Genomic DNA, 15,927 nt, shown 5'->3' on the forward strand with positions numbered 1-15,927 from the left:
GAGACGAAACGTGGGTACACCATTACGAATCGGAGACGAAACGGCAGTCTATGGAATATCGACACAAAGATTCGCCCCAGAAAAAGAAATTCGAGACGCAGCCCTCAGCTGGAATAATCATGGCCGCTGTGTTCTGGGACGCAGATGGTGTTATCCATGTTGATTTCCTTGGTCGTGGAACAACAATAAATTCAGAGCGTTACATCACTACACTGCGAATTCTGAAACGACGGCTAACAAGGGCCCGAAAAGCAAATGGAAATGTTTTCCTGCAGCATGACAATGCCAAACCACACACTTCACGTGAAGACGAAAGTGAAGACCCGAGGACGAGTTGTAAGGTGTCAGGCAAATCCAACACCTTCCATGAAAACCCTGACATGATAAGCAAATCCAGTAGTATGTCACATAGCTCCGAATAAATCGTGACATTAAATTAACCAAAGTAATACGAGTAACAAGTGAGCAAATGGAATACCACAGACTAACACAAGAATGCCTAAATGCATGTTATACCTTCCCACCGTGAGACAGACGCAGTTCCGAGGGGAGAAACGAGAACAGAAGCCGAGAGCAGAACCGTGTTAAGCTGGAAGGTCCTACGATAAGGGACGGACGGACACCCACGTCGCCAGCTAACTGCTAGGACCACACCACCCGCAAGTTTTAGCGTGAGACTTTTTCGCGTCTCTGTTACATTAGGACCACCCCCCAGCCCATGTTAAAAGGTAGAGCCCTCCAGAAGAACAGTATAGATCTTACGATAACACAAAAATGGCTACACCACCCGCAAGTTTTAGCGTGAGACTTTTTCGCGTCTCTGTTACGTTAGGACCACCCCACAGCCCATGTTAAAAGATAGAGCCCTCCAGAAGAACAGTATAGATCTTACGATAACGCTAAAAGGACCACACCAGCTGCAAGTTTTAGCGTGAGGCTTTTTCGCTTCTCTGTTACGTTGCAAACTTTAAAAACATTGCCCCACCACGAAAAGTATAACGTTTCTCATTGGATAGACAGAATTTTTGTAGGCGGAGCTTAAGGTTAACATTGAGACCCTGATTGGTCAGATGAAAACACAGCCAGACAGTTTTTTTTAAACCAACTTCGGTAAATTGTAGTAAGGAGAACTTAGAAAGAGAGTCGCTTCGGAGACGGTGAGCTGTAGGGAGCTGCGCCGGCCGCCGCCCCCTGACGAACACCGACAAGGTAATGAACGCACGCGATGCCGCATTTTTGAGCGCATGAGGCTTCACTCAGAACTGCAGAAGTCTCATCTGTTACACCCCCTTTTTGCGTAACACGTGAAGACGAATGTGAAAAAAATGGTTCAAAAGGCTCTGAGCACTATGGGACTTAACTTCTAAGGTCATCAATCCCCTAGAACTTAGAACTACTTAAACCTAATTAACCTAAGGACATCACACACATCCATGCCCGAGGCAGGATTCGAACCTGCGACCGTAGCGGTCACGCGGTTCCAGACTGTAGCGCCTTTAACCGCTTGGCCACACCGGCCGGCACGAAAGTGAAGACCTGAGGACGAGTGGACGAGTAAAGGTCAAGTTCCAGGTTTGAATGCTGCTCCAGCACAAAGATTGCATCTGAAAGGAAGCTTCAAAGTAGCTGTGGCAGTTATCTCTGAAACCGGTTTTCGGTTATACCGGTTTCTTACGTCTCCAGTTTAACCTGATCGTAAAAACCGCTCAAAACAACCGATTTCTGAAATATCCGGTTTTTCGGTTTTTTATTGCTGTGATTTCCAGTATGTAACCTAGATTTCGAATAAAGACTGAAAAAATCTGATGAAAGCGAATTAGCAGAAGATCTCGAACAATACGTAATCGAGGCTGTGACAGAACTCTGTCTCATTGTCCACAGCAAAGCTGACGAACGTGAAGGAAATGGTTGCGTCGAGAACGAGGGCGGAAGCTCACAAGTTGATGACTTCCCTGCATCGACTCTTTGGAAACGTAACAATTCTTCACCCTGAAGCAACCGCAAAATTAATGGTTGATTTATTATCACTCGTTGCCAACGGTCGTGCCACAGTGATTTACACCGGATCCCGTCAGACCACAGAAGTTAAGCGCTTTCGGGCTTGTCTAACACTTGGATGGGTGACCGTCCGACTCCGCTGAATGATGTAGGCAAAATGAGTGCACTCAGCCCTTTGAGGCCAACTACTTGGTTGAGAAGCAGCGCCTCCGGTCACTGAAACTGACAACGGCTTGGAGAGCGATGTGCTAACCGCGTGCCCCTCCATATAAGCATCCAATAACACCTATCGCCTAAGGATGACATGGCGGTCGGTCGGTTTCGTTGGGCCTTCCGATGCCTTTTCGGACAGAGAATTTATTACCCCAAGTTAACAGAGGTATACCAGTTAGTCTTCGCCAGGGAACAGTGGGGATGTTTCCTCCTTACATGAGTTGGAGGTTTGTTAGACCGCGTCCCGTTCTTTTAAAGCAAATGGAGTACAGTACTTCATTGCTACCACACATTGTAAAATATTTCCAAAATTGGGATGGTGCCATTCTGTAATACAGCCGATGTCTGAGGATGATATCGAGAAACTGCCGTATAGACCAGGTGGAGACAAGTATTGCTCATTGCACGTACTCACGTACTGTCTAATAGGTTAACCCACACCGCAGCAGACACATTTTATGCAGCACTAGGTATTATGTCATGACAATGTTCCTAGTTTCTGACGGTCGGCGCTGTAATCAACATTGCGCTGTTCACTGTTCCCATTTTTTATTGTAGCCCAACATTTCGATGCAGTGGAAATATTATCAACAAACATTACTCGTTTAAAAACAATTTATTCAAAAACTAAAAATTTTAGTTCTGAAGGTGTGGCAAATTGATATGCCAGTTTTTGACCCGGTTATTAATTTTTAAAAATTTAAAAATCTATTATAACTGAGACCAAATAAATACCGAAAAATACCGGTTATTCAGAACTACAATACCGGTATCGGTTTTAAGCGATGAGTTTTTTCCCAGCCCTACTTTAAAGCAGCCCACATCTCGCTACATAACCATAATTTCGACCTAGAAACTATTCCCTATGCTGTGGCTACGCCATTTGTCAGCGACATAATTTCTTCTAGGCGCTCTTAGTCCGTCAAGATATGAAAAAGAACTGTGAATTTTGGTAAGTAGGAGATGATATAGTGGCGGAAATAAATTTGGGAGTTCAGGTCGCGAATCGTGTGTAGGTTGCTAAATCTATGAGACAGACTTTTGGGTTTGAGTGTGGGACTGGTACGCAGTTTTAATTCGCGAGGAAATGTCAGAGAGCCGGCCGTTGTGACCGAGCGGTTCTAGGCGTTTCAGTCTGGAACCGCGCTACCGCTACGGTCGCAGGTTCGAATCCTGCCTGGGGCATGGATGTGTGTGATGTCCTTAGGTTAGTTAGGTTTAAGTAGTTCTAAGTTCTAGGGGACTGATGACCTCGGATGGTAAGTCCCATAGTGCTCAGAGCCATTTTGAAATGTCAGAGCATCTGAACGTCTTAAGGAAACCGATAAGATTCTCAAGACAAAAATGACCATAATAGGATCTACATACGAGGGTTGCCCAGAAAGTAATGCAGCGCATTTTTTCCTTCAACGGTTTTCTATTTAACTTTGTGAGACTTACTCACACGAGAGAATGGTGATCTACACACCCAATTTCTCCACGTTATCTCTATCCTGTTCTATGGCCTTCCTCCAGCGCGTAACAAGGGCGTGTATTCCCTGTCGGTACCAATCCTTCTCCAGGTGGCGGAGCCAGTGCTTCACTGTGTCAATCACTTCCTCATCGTCCTCAAAATGTGTTCCACGAATGGCATCCTTTAATGGCCCAAACAAGTAGAAGTCGAGGGGGCTAGGTAAGGGCTGTAGGGTTGATGGGGTAACACTGTCCAACGCTGTTTTGCGATGTGTTCAGCAGTCCTCAGACTTAGGTGGGGCCGAGCGTTATCGTGTTGGAGCAAAACATCTCCTGGGTTGCTGTGGCGCAGAAGTCGCCGGAAGCGCGTCTTTTGTTAATGTGTTGAATTAATGGTACCGCCTTTGGCATCACATCAATGAGAATCACACGTTCAGAGTCCCAGAACACTGTGAGCATGACCTTACCGGTGGAAGCAGTTGCTTTGAATGTTTTTTTCTGTTTTGATTAGGAATGGCGCTATTCCATCAACTGTCGTTTTGTTTCGGGCTCAAAATGGCGAACCCAGGTTTCATCCCCTGTCACAATCCGGGACAAGAAGACCTCCCCCTCAGCTTCAGAACGTTGCAACAAATCAAAACACACGTTTTTTCTGTGTGATTTCTGATCCACCGTTAGGCACCGCGCGACTCATCTTACACACACTTTTGAATATCCATTAATGCGGATAATTACACTCCTGGAAATTGAAATAAGAACACCGTGAATTCATTGTCCCAGGAAGGGGAAACTTTATTGACACATTCCTGGGGTCAGATACATCACATGATCACACTGACAGAACCACAGGCACATAGACACAGGCAACAGAGCATGCACAATGTCGGCACTAGTACAGTGTATATCCACCTTTCGCAGCAATGCAGGCTGCTATTCTCCCATGGAGACGATCGTAGAGATGCTGGATGTAGTCCTGTGGAACGGCTTGCCATGCCATTTCCACCTGGCGCTTCAGTTGGACCAGCGTTCGTGCTGGACGTGCAGACCGCGTGAGACGACGCTTCATCCAGTCCCAAACATGCTCAATGGGGGACAGATCCGGAGATCTTGCTGGCCAGGGTAGTTGACTTACACCTTCTAGAGCACGTTGGGTGGCACGGGATACATGCGGACGTGCATTGTCCTGTTGGAACAGCAAGTTCCCTTGCCGGTCTAGGAATGGTAGAACGATGGGTTCGATGACGGTTTGGATGTACCGTGCACTATTCAGTGTCCCCTCGACGATCACCAGTGGTGTACGGCCAGTGTAGGAGATCGCTCCCCACACCATGATGCCGGGTGTTGGCCCTGTGTGCCTCGGTCGTATGCAGTCCTGATTGTGGCGCTCACCTGCACGGCGCCAAACACGCATACGACCATCATTGGCACCAAGGCAGAAGCGACTCTCATCGCTGAAGACGACACGTCTCCATTCGTCCCTCCATTCACGCCTGTCGCGACACCACTGGAGGCGGGCTGCACGATGTTGGGGCGTGAGCGGAAGACGGCCTAACGGTGTGCGGGACCGTAGCCCAGCTTCATGGAGACGGTTGCGAATGGTCCTCGCCGATACCCCAGGAGCAACAGTGTCCCTAATTTGCTGGGAAGTGGCGGTGCGGTCCCCTACGGCACTGCGTAGGATCCTACGGTCTTGGCGTGCATCCGTGCGTTGCTGCGGTTCGGTCCCAGGTCGACGGGCACGTGCACCTTCCGCCGACCACTGGCGACAACATCGATGTACTGTGGACACCTCACGCCCCACGTGTTGAGCAATTCGGCGGTACGTCCACCCGGCCTCCCGCATGCCCACTATACGCCCTCGCTGAAAGTCCGTCAACTGCACATACGGTTCACGTCCACGCTGTCGCGGCATGTTACCAGTGTTAAAGACTGCGATGGAGCTCCGTATGCCACGGCAAACTGGCTGACACTGACGGCGGCGGTGCACAAATGCTGCGCAGCTAGCGCCATTCGACGGCCAACACCGCGGTTCCTGGTGTGTCCGCTGTGCCGTGCGTGTGATCATTGCTTGTACAGCCCTCTCGCAGTGTCCGGAGCAAGTATGGTGGGTCTGACACACCAGTGTCAATGTGTTCTTTTTCCATTTCCAGGAGTGTACATCACCTACAGGTGCTACTTGAAACTGTCCTGCAGCTGCGCTATCTGTCGGAAGTGGCGGAAACTTGGTGCGCTCACTGAGGAGACTTCAGATAATACGAGGCGGGTTTTTAAGTAAGGTCTGTTTGAACGAAAGGTTATTTCAGAAAAGTAAATTTATTTTCAGAAAGTACAGCCGGCCGGAGTGGGCGTGCGGTTCTAGGCGCTGCAGTCTGGAGCCGAGCGACCGCTACGGTCGCAGGTTCCAGGCCAGGTCTAAGTTCTACGCGACTGATGATCTCAGAAGTTAAGTCGCATAGTGCTCAGAGCCATTTGAACCATTTTCAGAAAGTACATACTTCACTCTGTTTTTCGACGTAGTTGCCAAATTTGTTCAAACACGTATCACACCTCTCAACCAATTTTAAAATACCGTCTTCATAAAAACTTGCCGCCTGCTCCGATAACCAAGATTTCACTGCCGTTTCCACGTCGTCGTCATCATTGTAACGGTTGCCACTGAGGTGATGTTTGAGGTGGAGGAACAGATGGTAATCGCTCGGCGCAAGATCAGGACCGTAAGGTGGGTGGTCTAAAACTTCCCAGCCAAAACTGTCCAATAAATAGCCGGTCTGATCTTCAGTGTGAGGTCTTGCATTGTCATGGAGAAGGACAACTCCCACTGCCAGCATGCCACGTCTTTTGTTTTGAATCGCTCTGTGTAGCTTTCTCAGGCTTTGGCAGTATGCTTCTGCACTGATAGTGGTTCCTAGTTGCATGAAGTCGACCAACAAAACACCATGCCTATCCGAAAACACCGACGCCAAGATTTTGCGCTGGGACAGAGTCTGTTTGGCCTTCACCTTTACGGGCGAGTGTGTGTGTGTCTCTGTGGTGTCACTGCCAGACACCACACTTGCTAGGTGGTAGCTTAAATCGGCCGCGGTCCATTAGTACATGTCGGACCCGCGTGTCGCCACTGTGTGATCGCAGACCGAGCGCCACCACACGGCAGGTCTCGAGAGACGTACGAGAACTCGCCCCAGTTGTACGACGACGTTGCTAGCGACTGTACGGACGAAGCCATTTCTCTCATTTGCCGAGAGACAGTTAGAATAGCCTTCAGCTAAGTTAATGGCTACGACTTAGCAAGGCGCCATTAGCCTTAAATAGCTTGTATCTAAAGAGCCTCACTTGTATCGCTACAATCTCCAGATGTCTCATCAAGAACGATGTATACAAAGGATGGATTAAAGTGAAGTATTCGAGAAGCTACGTACTTTTCTTTATAGCATTCATTACGTATCCTGTTTCAGACCTCACTCCATCCTTCGTGAGTTAGCGCGTGCATCTTGGCCGCCTCTTTCAATTAGTGTACGTAGTGTTGGCAAGTCTGCCGACACAACATATTCCATGCTCTGTTGCTTCGATTCGAGCGTGATATGCGAAACCCATGTTTCGTCGCCAGTTACGATCTGACTCAAGAAGCCGTCACCTTCTTCGTGATAACGAGTCAAGAACTTCATCGCACACTCAAGTCTTTGGTTTATGTGGTCCTCTGTTAGGAGTTTCGGGACCCAACGGGAGCATAGTTTCCTAAACTTTAGGTGTTCAGAAACAATGTTGTAAAGCACGGATCTCGACACATCAGGAAATTCGTTTGAGAGACCTGTTACTGTGAAGCGCCTGTTCTTACGAATTCTCGCTTCAACTGAAGCCACCAAATCGTCTGTAATCAAAGAAGGGCGACCGGAGCGGTCCTCATCATGAACGTTGTCACCGCCATCTTTCAATTCTCGCACCCACTTACGCACTTTGCTTTCACTCATAACAGGCCGCGCGGGATTAGCCGAGCAGTCTTAGGCCCTGCAGTCATGGAATGTGAGGCTGGTCCCGGCGGAGGTTTGAGTCGTCCCTCGGGCATGAGTGTCTGTGTTTGTCCCTAGGATAATTTAGGTTAAGTAGTGTGTAAGCTTCGGCACTGATGACCTTAGCAGTTAAGTCCCACAAGATTTCACACACATTTGAACATTTTTTTTTCACTCGTAGCAGTATCACCGTACATTCCGCAAATCTGTCGATGAATTTCTGTAGCAGACAGGTTAAAAAAGAAATGGTTCAAATGGCTCTGAGCACTATGGGACTTAACATCTGAGGTCATCAGTCCCCTAGACTTAGAACTACTTAACCTTAACTATGGACATCACACACATTCATGCCCGAGGCAGGATTCGAACCTGCGTCCGTGGCGGTCACGCGGTTCCGGACTGAAGCGCCTAGAACCGCACGGCCACACCGGCCGGCTCGCTACGTCCACTACCCAATGAAAAGTATCCGTGCAGTTATTAATAGGGTAAGCCTGGATTCAGCTGCCAGAGACTGTTGCCATGTGTATGTGAGTTGCGTTTGCGCTGAGTGTGGGTGTGTGGATCTGTTGCTTATTTTTGGCATATGCCTTGTTGGCCGAAAGCTTATTGTGTGACAGCCTTTTAGTCGTGCCTAACTGCGACTCAGCATCTGCGCTACATGGTGAGTAGCAACTATCCTCTTCAACATATTGTTACATTCCATCCTGGATTTCCCATTGCTTAAAATGAAATAAAGTTTCGTTATATCACTCTGTTAATGACCAACTCACAGCATTAAACAGCGCGGATGAATCGCGTCCCAGACTCGATTACTTTCTATCTCGTGGGAAACTGCCTCATTATGGGATTGTGCCGCTAGCTCGTAATGTGAGTCCATTTCTTTCAGGGATTGTAATTTTTTTTCTCAGCTAGGCAGCTGTTTATTTTGTATTACTGCTGCTCACTTGGACGTATGACCACATAATTTATCATTCTATTAGCTGAAGCAGTAATGAAGGAATAGTTATGGGTTCGCAGTTGTGAAACAACAGTAGAATGTTTCAAAAAAAATTATTTCTGTTTGGCGCACTTTATACATAGACAGGCTCGCTCGAAGGTTAAATGAAAATTCTTTTCACACAATATTTTTTTTATAGTATTGACTGGTTGCATCCTAATATAAGTACTCTAACGTCAGTTGTTTGCGGGGCAAAGCTACATAAAGTTTACAAATTGTAAGTTAGAGAAACCTGAATCAAAGATTTCACAAGGTCTGTATAAGGCCTTACCTTCTGTGGATGAACTAGTGCAATCATACGTACCATACTCCTCTTTACCCTCAAGAAATTGATTTGCTTGTCTTCTTTGGTTAATCTGATTTTCAAACTGAGTAGCAATAATGTCAGCTGCAACAATTCTCCTGTTGCCGATTTCTTTTAATTTCGAGAGTATGTAAGCTCCTGGATCAAATCCTAGCCCCTGTAGAATTATTAGTCTGCCAAGATTATTAAAGTGTAGCAATTAACGCCTTACTGGACGAGGAATGCTGCAGATCGTAATAATAGAACTATTCACAACTTTCGTCAAGTTTATTCCTTTGCAACTATACTACTGGCCATTAAAATTGCTACACCAAGAAGAAATGCAGATGATAACGGGTATTCATTGGTTCAAATCGCTCTGAGCACTATGGGACGTAACATCTGAGGTCATCAGTCCGCTAGAACTTAGAACTACTTAAACCTAACTAACCTAAGGACATCACACACATCCATACCCGAGGCAGGATTCGAACCTGCGACCGTAGCGGTCTCGCGGTTCCAGACTGAAGCGCCTAGAACCGCACGGTCACAACAGCCGGCGGGTATTAATTGGACAAATATATTATACTAGAACTGACATGTGTTTACATTTTCACGCAATTTGGGTGCATAGATCCTGAGAAATCAGTACGCAGAACAACCACCTCTGGCCATAATAACGACCTTGATATGGTTGGGCATTTAGTCAAACAGAGCTCAAATGGCGTGTACAGGTACAGTTGCCCATGCAGCTTCAACACGATACCACAGTTCATCAACAGTAGTGACTGGCGTATTGTGACGAGCCATTTTCTCGGCCACCATTGACCAGACGTTTTCAGTTGGTGAGAGATCTGAAGAATGTGCTGGCAACGGCAGCAGTCGAACATTTTCTGTATGCAGAAAGGCCCGTACCGGACCTAAAACACGCGATCGTGCATTATCCTGCTGAAATGTAGGGTTTCGCAGGGATCGAATGAAGGGTAGAGCCACGGGTCATAACACATATGAAATGTAACGTCCACTGTTCAAAGTGCCGTCAGTGCGAACAAGAGGTGACCGAGACGTGTTACCAATGGCACCCCATACCATCGCGCCGGGTGGTACGCCCGTATGGCGATGACGAATACACGTTTCCAATTTACGTTCACAGCGATGTCGCCAAACACGGATGCCACCATCATGATGCTATACACAGAAACTGGATTCATCCGCAAAAAATTACGTTTTGACATTCGTGCACCCAGGTTCGTCATTGAGTACACCATCGCAGTCACTCCTGTCTGTGATGCAGCATCAAGGGTAATCGCAGCCACGGTCTCCGAGCTGATAGTCCCTGCTGTAGCAAACGTCGTCGAACTTTTCGTGCAGATATTTGTTGTCTTGGAAACGTCCCCATCTGTGGTCTCAGGGATCGAGACGTGGTAGCACGATCCGTTACAGCCATGCGGATAAGATGCCTGTCATCTCGACTGCTAGTGATACAAGGCCGTTGGGATCCAGCACGGCGTTCCGTAAAACCCTCCTGTACCCACAGATTCCAGATTCTGCTAACAATCATTCGATCTCGACCAACGCGAGCAGCAATGTCGCGATATGATAAACCACAATCGCAATACGCTACAATCCAACCTTTATCAAAGTCGTGATGGTACGCATTTCTCCTCCTTACACGAGGCATCACAACAATGTTTCAACAGGCAACGCCGCTCAATGGCTGTTTGTGTATGAGAAATCGGTTGGAAACTTTCCTCATGTCAGCACGTTGTAAATGTCGCCACCGGCGCCAACCTTGTGTGAATGCTCTGAAAAGCTAATCATTTGCATATCACAGCATCTTCTTCCTGTCGAGTAAATTTCGCGTCTGTAGCACGTCATCTTCGTGGTGTAGCAATTTTAATGGCCAGTAGCGTAATAATACATCGATTCACAACTTTCGTTAACTTTACTCCTTTGCAACTACTTGTAAACAAACACCGTAAACCATATAATACAAAGTCACTGTCAGTGACGCCATACAACAACCTTCTTGGTATACTTCACTAACCTTCCCTGCATGGTGCATGCATAAAACTAGAAGAAAATGCCACAGGTATCGGCAATACCTGGAAATACGGAACAAGTAAAGGGCGTGGGCCCATGCAAGCTTTTGCCAATCATTATTTTTGTCACATTAGAGTTGGAACGTAATAGTTCAAAAAATGGTTCAAATGGCTCTGAGTACTATGGGACTTAACATCTATGGTCATCAGTCCCCTAGAACTTAGAACTACTTAAACCTAACCAACCTAAGGACATCACACAACACCCAGCCATCACGAGGCAGAGAAAATACCTGACCCCGCCGGGAATCGAACCCGGGAACCCGCGCGTAATAGTCATGAATTGGAATTTCAGTACTGTGGAGATAATGAAGAGCCCGTTGCAGCGGGACGTTATGCGGAATCAGCTGGGGCGAGCGAAAATGTGTACCGCACCGGGATTCGAACGCGGGATCTCCTGATTACTAGGCTAGTGCGTTCACTGGTGCGCCATCCGAGACAGGGCGTTGTCGCAACTGTGCGGGCTGTCACAGCTGATCCACATTCCCACCGAAGGCCACGTAGCTACAGTCCCTCTCCATTTTGGTCGCTTTCACATGCAAACCCCCCCCCCCAACCATATTTGGACCAACCAATTTTTAGAGTCAGAGTTCCGCGTAATGTTACGAGGGTGAGTCAAATGAAAACCTTAAATTTGTAGTAACAAATCGAAATTTCGCGCCGTTGTCCTTTAAGTTGGTAAGCGTGCTACAAACAGCGTGCATAATGACCCGCAGGTGGCATCATAGTGCAGATGCACACATACCGTCGCATTATCAGTATAAATAAGGCCGCCCCACTTGCGACTTGCACCAGGGAAGAACGGCGTTCTGTTATTCGGTTTTTGCGTATTGATGGTGTGAAACCTACTGAAATTAATCGACGAATGAAGGTTCAGTACGGTGATGCATGTTTGTCACAGCAGCATGTCTACGAATGGAGCAGGAAGTTCGCAAATGCTGTGACTTCAGTGGAAGATGCTCCTCGTCCAGGTCAGGCACAACGAGTTGTGACTCCACAGAACATTTCAGCAGTTGAAGCCATAGTGAAGGAAAACCGCCAGTGACACTGAATGACACTCCAGCATGTTTACAGATTAGTCATGGGTCAGCACACCAACTTGTGCATGATGTGCTCCAGTTTCACAAAGTGTCTGCAAGATGGGTGCCACGGCAGCTGACTCCTGAAATGAGAGAACGACGTGTTGATGCTTGTGAAGAACTTCTTCGGCGCTTTGAACGAGAAGTTGATGGCTTCCTTGCAATAATAGTTACTGGGGTCGAAACCTGGATTTACTACCACCAACCGGAAACGAAGGGAGCGAGCAAGGAATGGCGCCATTCCTCATCACCAAAACCAAAGAAGTTTCGAACAGAACCATCAGCAGGGATGGTTATGCTTACTCTCTTTTGGGACGAAAAAGGCGTCATTTTGGAGCATTACATGCCTAGAGGGATGACTGTCACCAGTGCATCACACACAGATCTCCTAAAAAATCATCTGCGGCCTGCAATCAAATCAAAGCGACGTGGATTGCTGTGAGCAGGTGTCATTTTGCAACATGACAATGCAAGGCCCCACACTGCCCGTACAACAGTTGCAACAATATCAGACCTGCATTTTGAGTGTCTTCCGTATCCACCATACTCACCAGACCTTGCCACAAGTGATTTCCATGTGTTTGGATCACTCAGAGATGCAATGGGAGGAAGACGTTCCATTCTGATGAAGAGGCACCCCACGCGGTGCATGAGTGGTTGCGCGGACTACCAAAATAATTTTTTTCTAAAGGAATTTATCCACTTTGTAAGCGCTGGAAGACTTGCATTGAGCATGGGAGAGATTATGTTGAAAAGTGGTACAGATTTGTACCACTTCTGCTCAATAAATTATATTTCAAAAAATATTCAAGGTTTTGATTTGATTCACCCTCGTATAAGTGCTGCAACTTTATTGGGAGTAACACCTAATGAGACGAAAAGTAGTGGATACTGCCCAAGGAGTGAATGGCATAAACAAAAGAGTGGTCCATATGTCGTTCCTTAGGGAACTACACTGGTCGGATGGCGGCGTAGGCGACGGCGACCTCTTTATCCAGTCGCTTCAAGGGTTTTATTAACTCGCCTCTTCAGCCGCGGACGAAGTGTTGACAGCGTGCTATTAAGGGGCGAGTTAGTGTCGCCAAAGTTCTCCACTTGGGACGGCGCGAAATATGCGGTGGCGACGCGGCAGTTGCGGTACAAAATATTTGCTCTCCCGGCTCGCGGGCGGAGGGAAGACGCTGCACGAGTAAACGATGATCCCAACTCGGCCATTTTTTTTCCTCCTCCCCATCCTGCATATGAATACATTGAAATTCTCTGGCAGAGAAAGGAGCCCGAGGCCAGAAAGATGCCGTGTGCAGGCGGGTAGCGGTGGGTAGGGTTGGGAGGGGGGGGGGAGGAGCGGGGGAGGAAGCGCGGAGGCGGATGTCACCGAAAGGGGGTGAGGTCTGCGTGGAGCAGAAGGATGGCACCGGCGCACAGTAGCAGAGATATGAAGAGGAATGTTATTTGTGCGCGCCCCGTCCGCGAGATGGAGATGGATACGTCCCGCATGCACGGCGCCGCTATCAGATGATGATGATGATGATGATGCTCCCGTGTTTATATTCCGCCGGCGGGGCTACTGTGTGCGTAGCGCGCCGCGGTCGACGTCTGAAATTGTGCGTACGGGCTCGCTCGGCTGCAATCTCCGCGTCACAGATATTACGTCTCTTATTTACTTTGGCGCCACTGATGCCTCCCGAGTCGGGGGTTCCCCTCACTGTGGAGACGCGCGCGCGAGTCGCGGTCGGGGGTTCCCCTCACTCGGCCAGGACGCATCGTGAGTCGCGAACCCGCGGGTGGTTTGCATGTTCGCCGACCGAGTACTGCGCTGGGCTACTTACTTTTTTGTTTTGTTGTTTCAAGGAATGAAATAAGAAGTATTATATATTATATAAGAAAAGGGCCCTTCTTCGAGGGGAGTGTGTGATACACATCTAGTTCCCTAACAAAATGCCGAATATTGTGCACTGGGGCCACCTCAAGGGCCGGCCGCTGTGACCGAGCGGTTCTAGACGGGTCCGGAACCGCGCTGCTGCTCCGGTCGCAGGTTCGACTCCTGTATCGGGCATGGATGTGTGTGATGTCCTTAGGCTAGTTAGGTTCAGCTAGTTTTAAGTCTAGGAGACTGATGACCTCAGATGTTAAGTCCCGTAATCCTCAGAGCCATTTGAACCATTTTTGAACCACCTCAAGGGACTTTCCTGTTTCTCTGCTAACTAGGGAACCTCCCCATCGCACCCCCCTCAGATTTAGTTATAAGTTGGCACAGTGGATAGGCCTTGAAAAATTGAACACAGATCAATCGAGAAAACAGGAAGAACTTGTGTGGAACTATGAAAAAATAAGCAAAATATACAAATTGAGTAGTCCATGCGCTAGATAGGCAACATCAAGGAGAATGTGAGCTCAGGAGCGCCGTGGTCCCGTGGTTTGCGAGAGCAGCTGCGGAACGAGAGGTCCTTGGTTCAAGTCTTCCCTCGAGTGAAAAGTTTACGTTCTTTATTTTCGCGAAGTTATGATCTGTCTGTTCGTCCATTGACGTCTCTGTTCACTGTAATAAGTTTAGTGTGTGTGTTTTGCGACCGCACCGCAAAACCGCGCGATTAGTAGACGAAAGGACGTGCCTCTCCTATGGGAATCGAAAATATTTGATCGCAAGGTCATAGGTCAACCGATTCCTCCACAGGAAAACACGTCTGATATACTCTGTACGACACTGGTGACGGCATGTGCGTCACATGACAGGAAAATGTTGTCGACCCACCTAACTTGTACACTTGGCGAATGAGTAAAAAGATTCTTCTACCTTGCCCGATTTAGGTTTTCTTGTGGACGTGATAATCACTCCCAAAAAAGTGATGAAAACATAAGAGTTTGTCACATAAATTGAAAATAAAAAATTAAACATTTCACTCGAGGGAAGACTTGAACCGCGCACCTCTCGTTCCGCAGCTGCTCACGCTAACCACGGGACCACGGCGCTCCTGAGGGCACATTCTCCTTGATGTTACTTATCTTGCACATGGACTACTCAGTTTATATATTTTGCTTATTTTTTCGTAGTTCCACACAACTTCTTCCTTTTTTCTCGATTCATCTGTGTTCAGGTTTTCAAGGCCTATCCACTGTGCCAAGTTTCAACTAAATCTGAGGGGGGTGCGATGGGGAGGTTCCGTTGTAAGTAAAGGTACAATTGGCTTCTGATAAGAGCACGACAGTTTTATTACTAGTCTATTGGAGGTGATATATTTCTGCGTTTCCCTCCGATCGATCTTACTTAACTAACCAGATGTTGAGGTACCCAACATTTTCCTGGATAACATTTACGAGGGACATCGTCTCTTGGTTGACATAAGCGTACAACAACATACTTCAATCGATAAAATGATGACAATTCTTGGTTTTATCACAGCTCATTCCCATTTTTTCGCAGTTCCACATTGGATGACGGCCGGAGTGGCCGAGCGGTTCTAGGCGCTACAGTCTGGAACCGCGTGACCGCTACGGTCGCAGGTTCGAATCCTGCCTCGGGCATGGATCTGTGTGATGTCCTTAGGTTAGTTGGGTTTAAGTAGTTCTAAGTTATAGGGGATTGATGACCTCAGATGTTAAGTCGCATAGAGGTCAGAGCCATTTGAACCATTTTTTTGACTGTAGCCATCTCTTTTTCAATTTACTTACTGCTTCACTGCTTTTTAGCCAAGTATCATATTCTGATTCCTGATAACTTTCCTTCGCCTTTATAGACTGGATATTCACCTTTGACGACGGTTTTCCCAATTGAGGAAGGCTGAAAACCTTGACTAGCCAC

This window comes from Schistocerca nitens, chromosome 12 (genome assembly GCF_023898315.1).
Source record: "Schistocerca nitens isolate TAMUIC-IGC-003100 chromosome 12, iqSchNite1.1, whole genome shotgun sequence".
NCBI lineage: Eukaryota > Metazoa > Arthropoda > Insecta > Orthoptera > Acrididae > Schistocerca > Schistocerca nitens.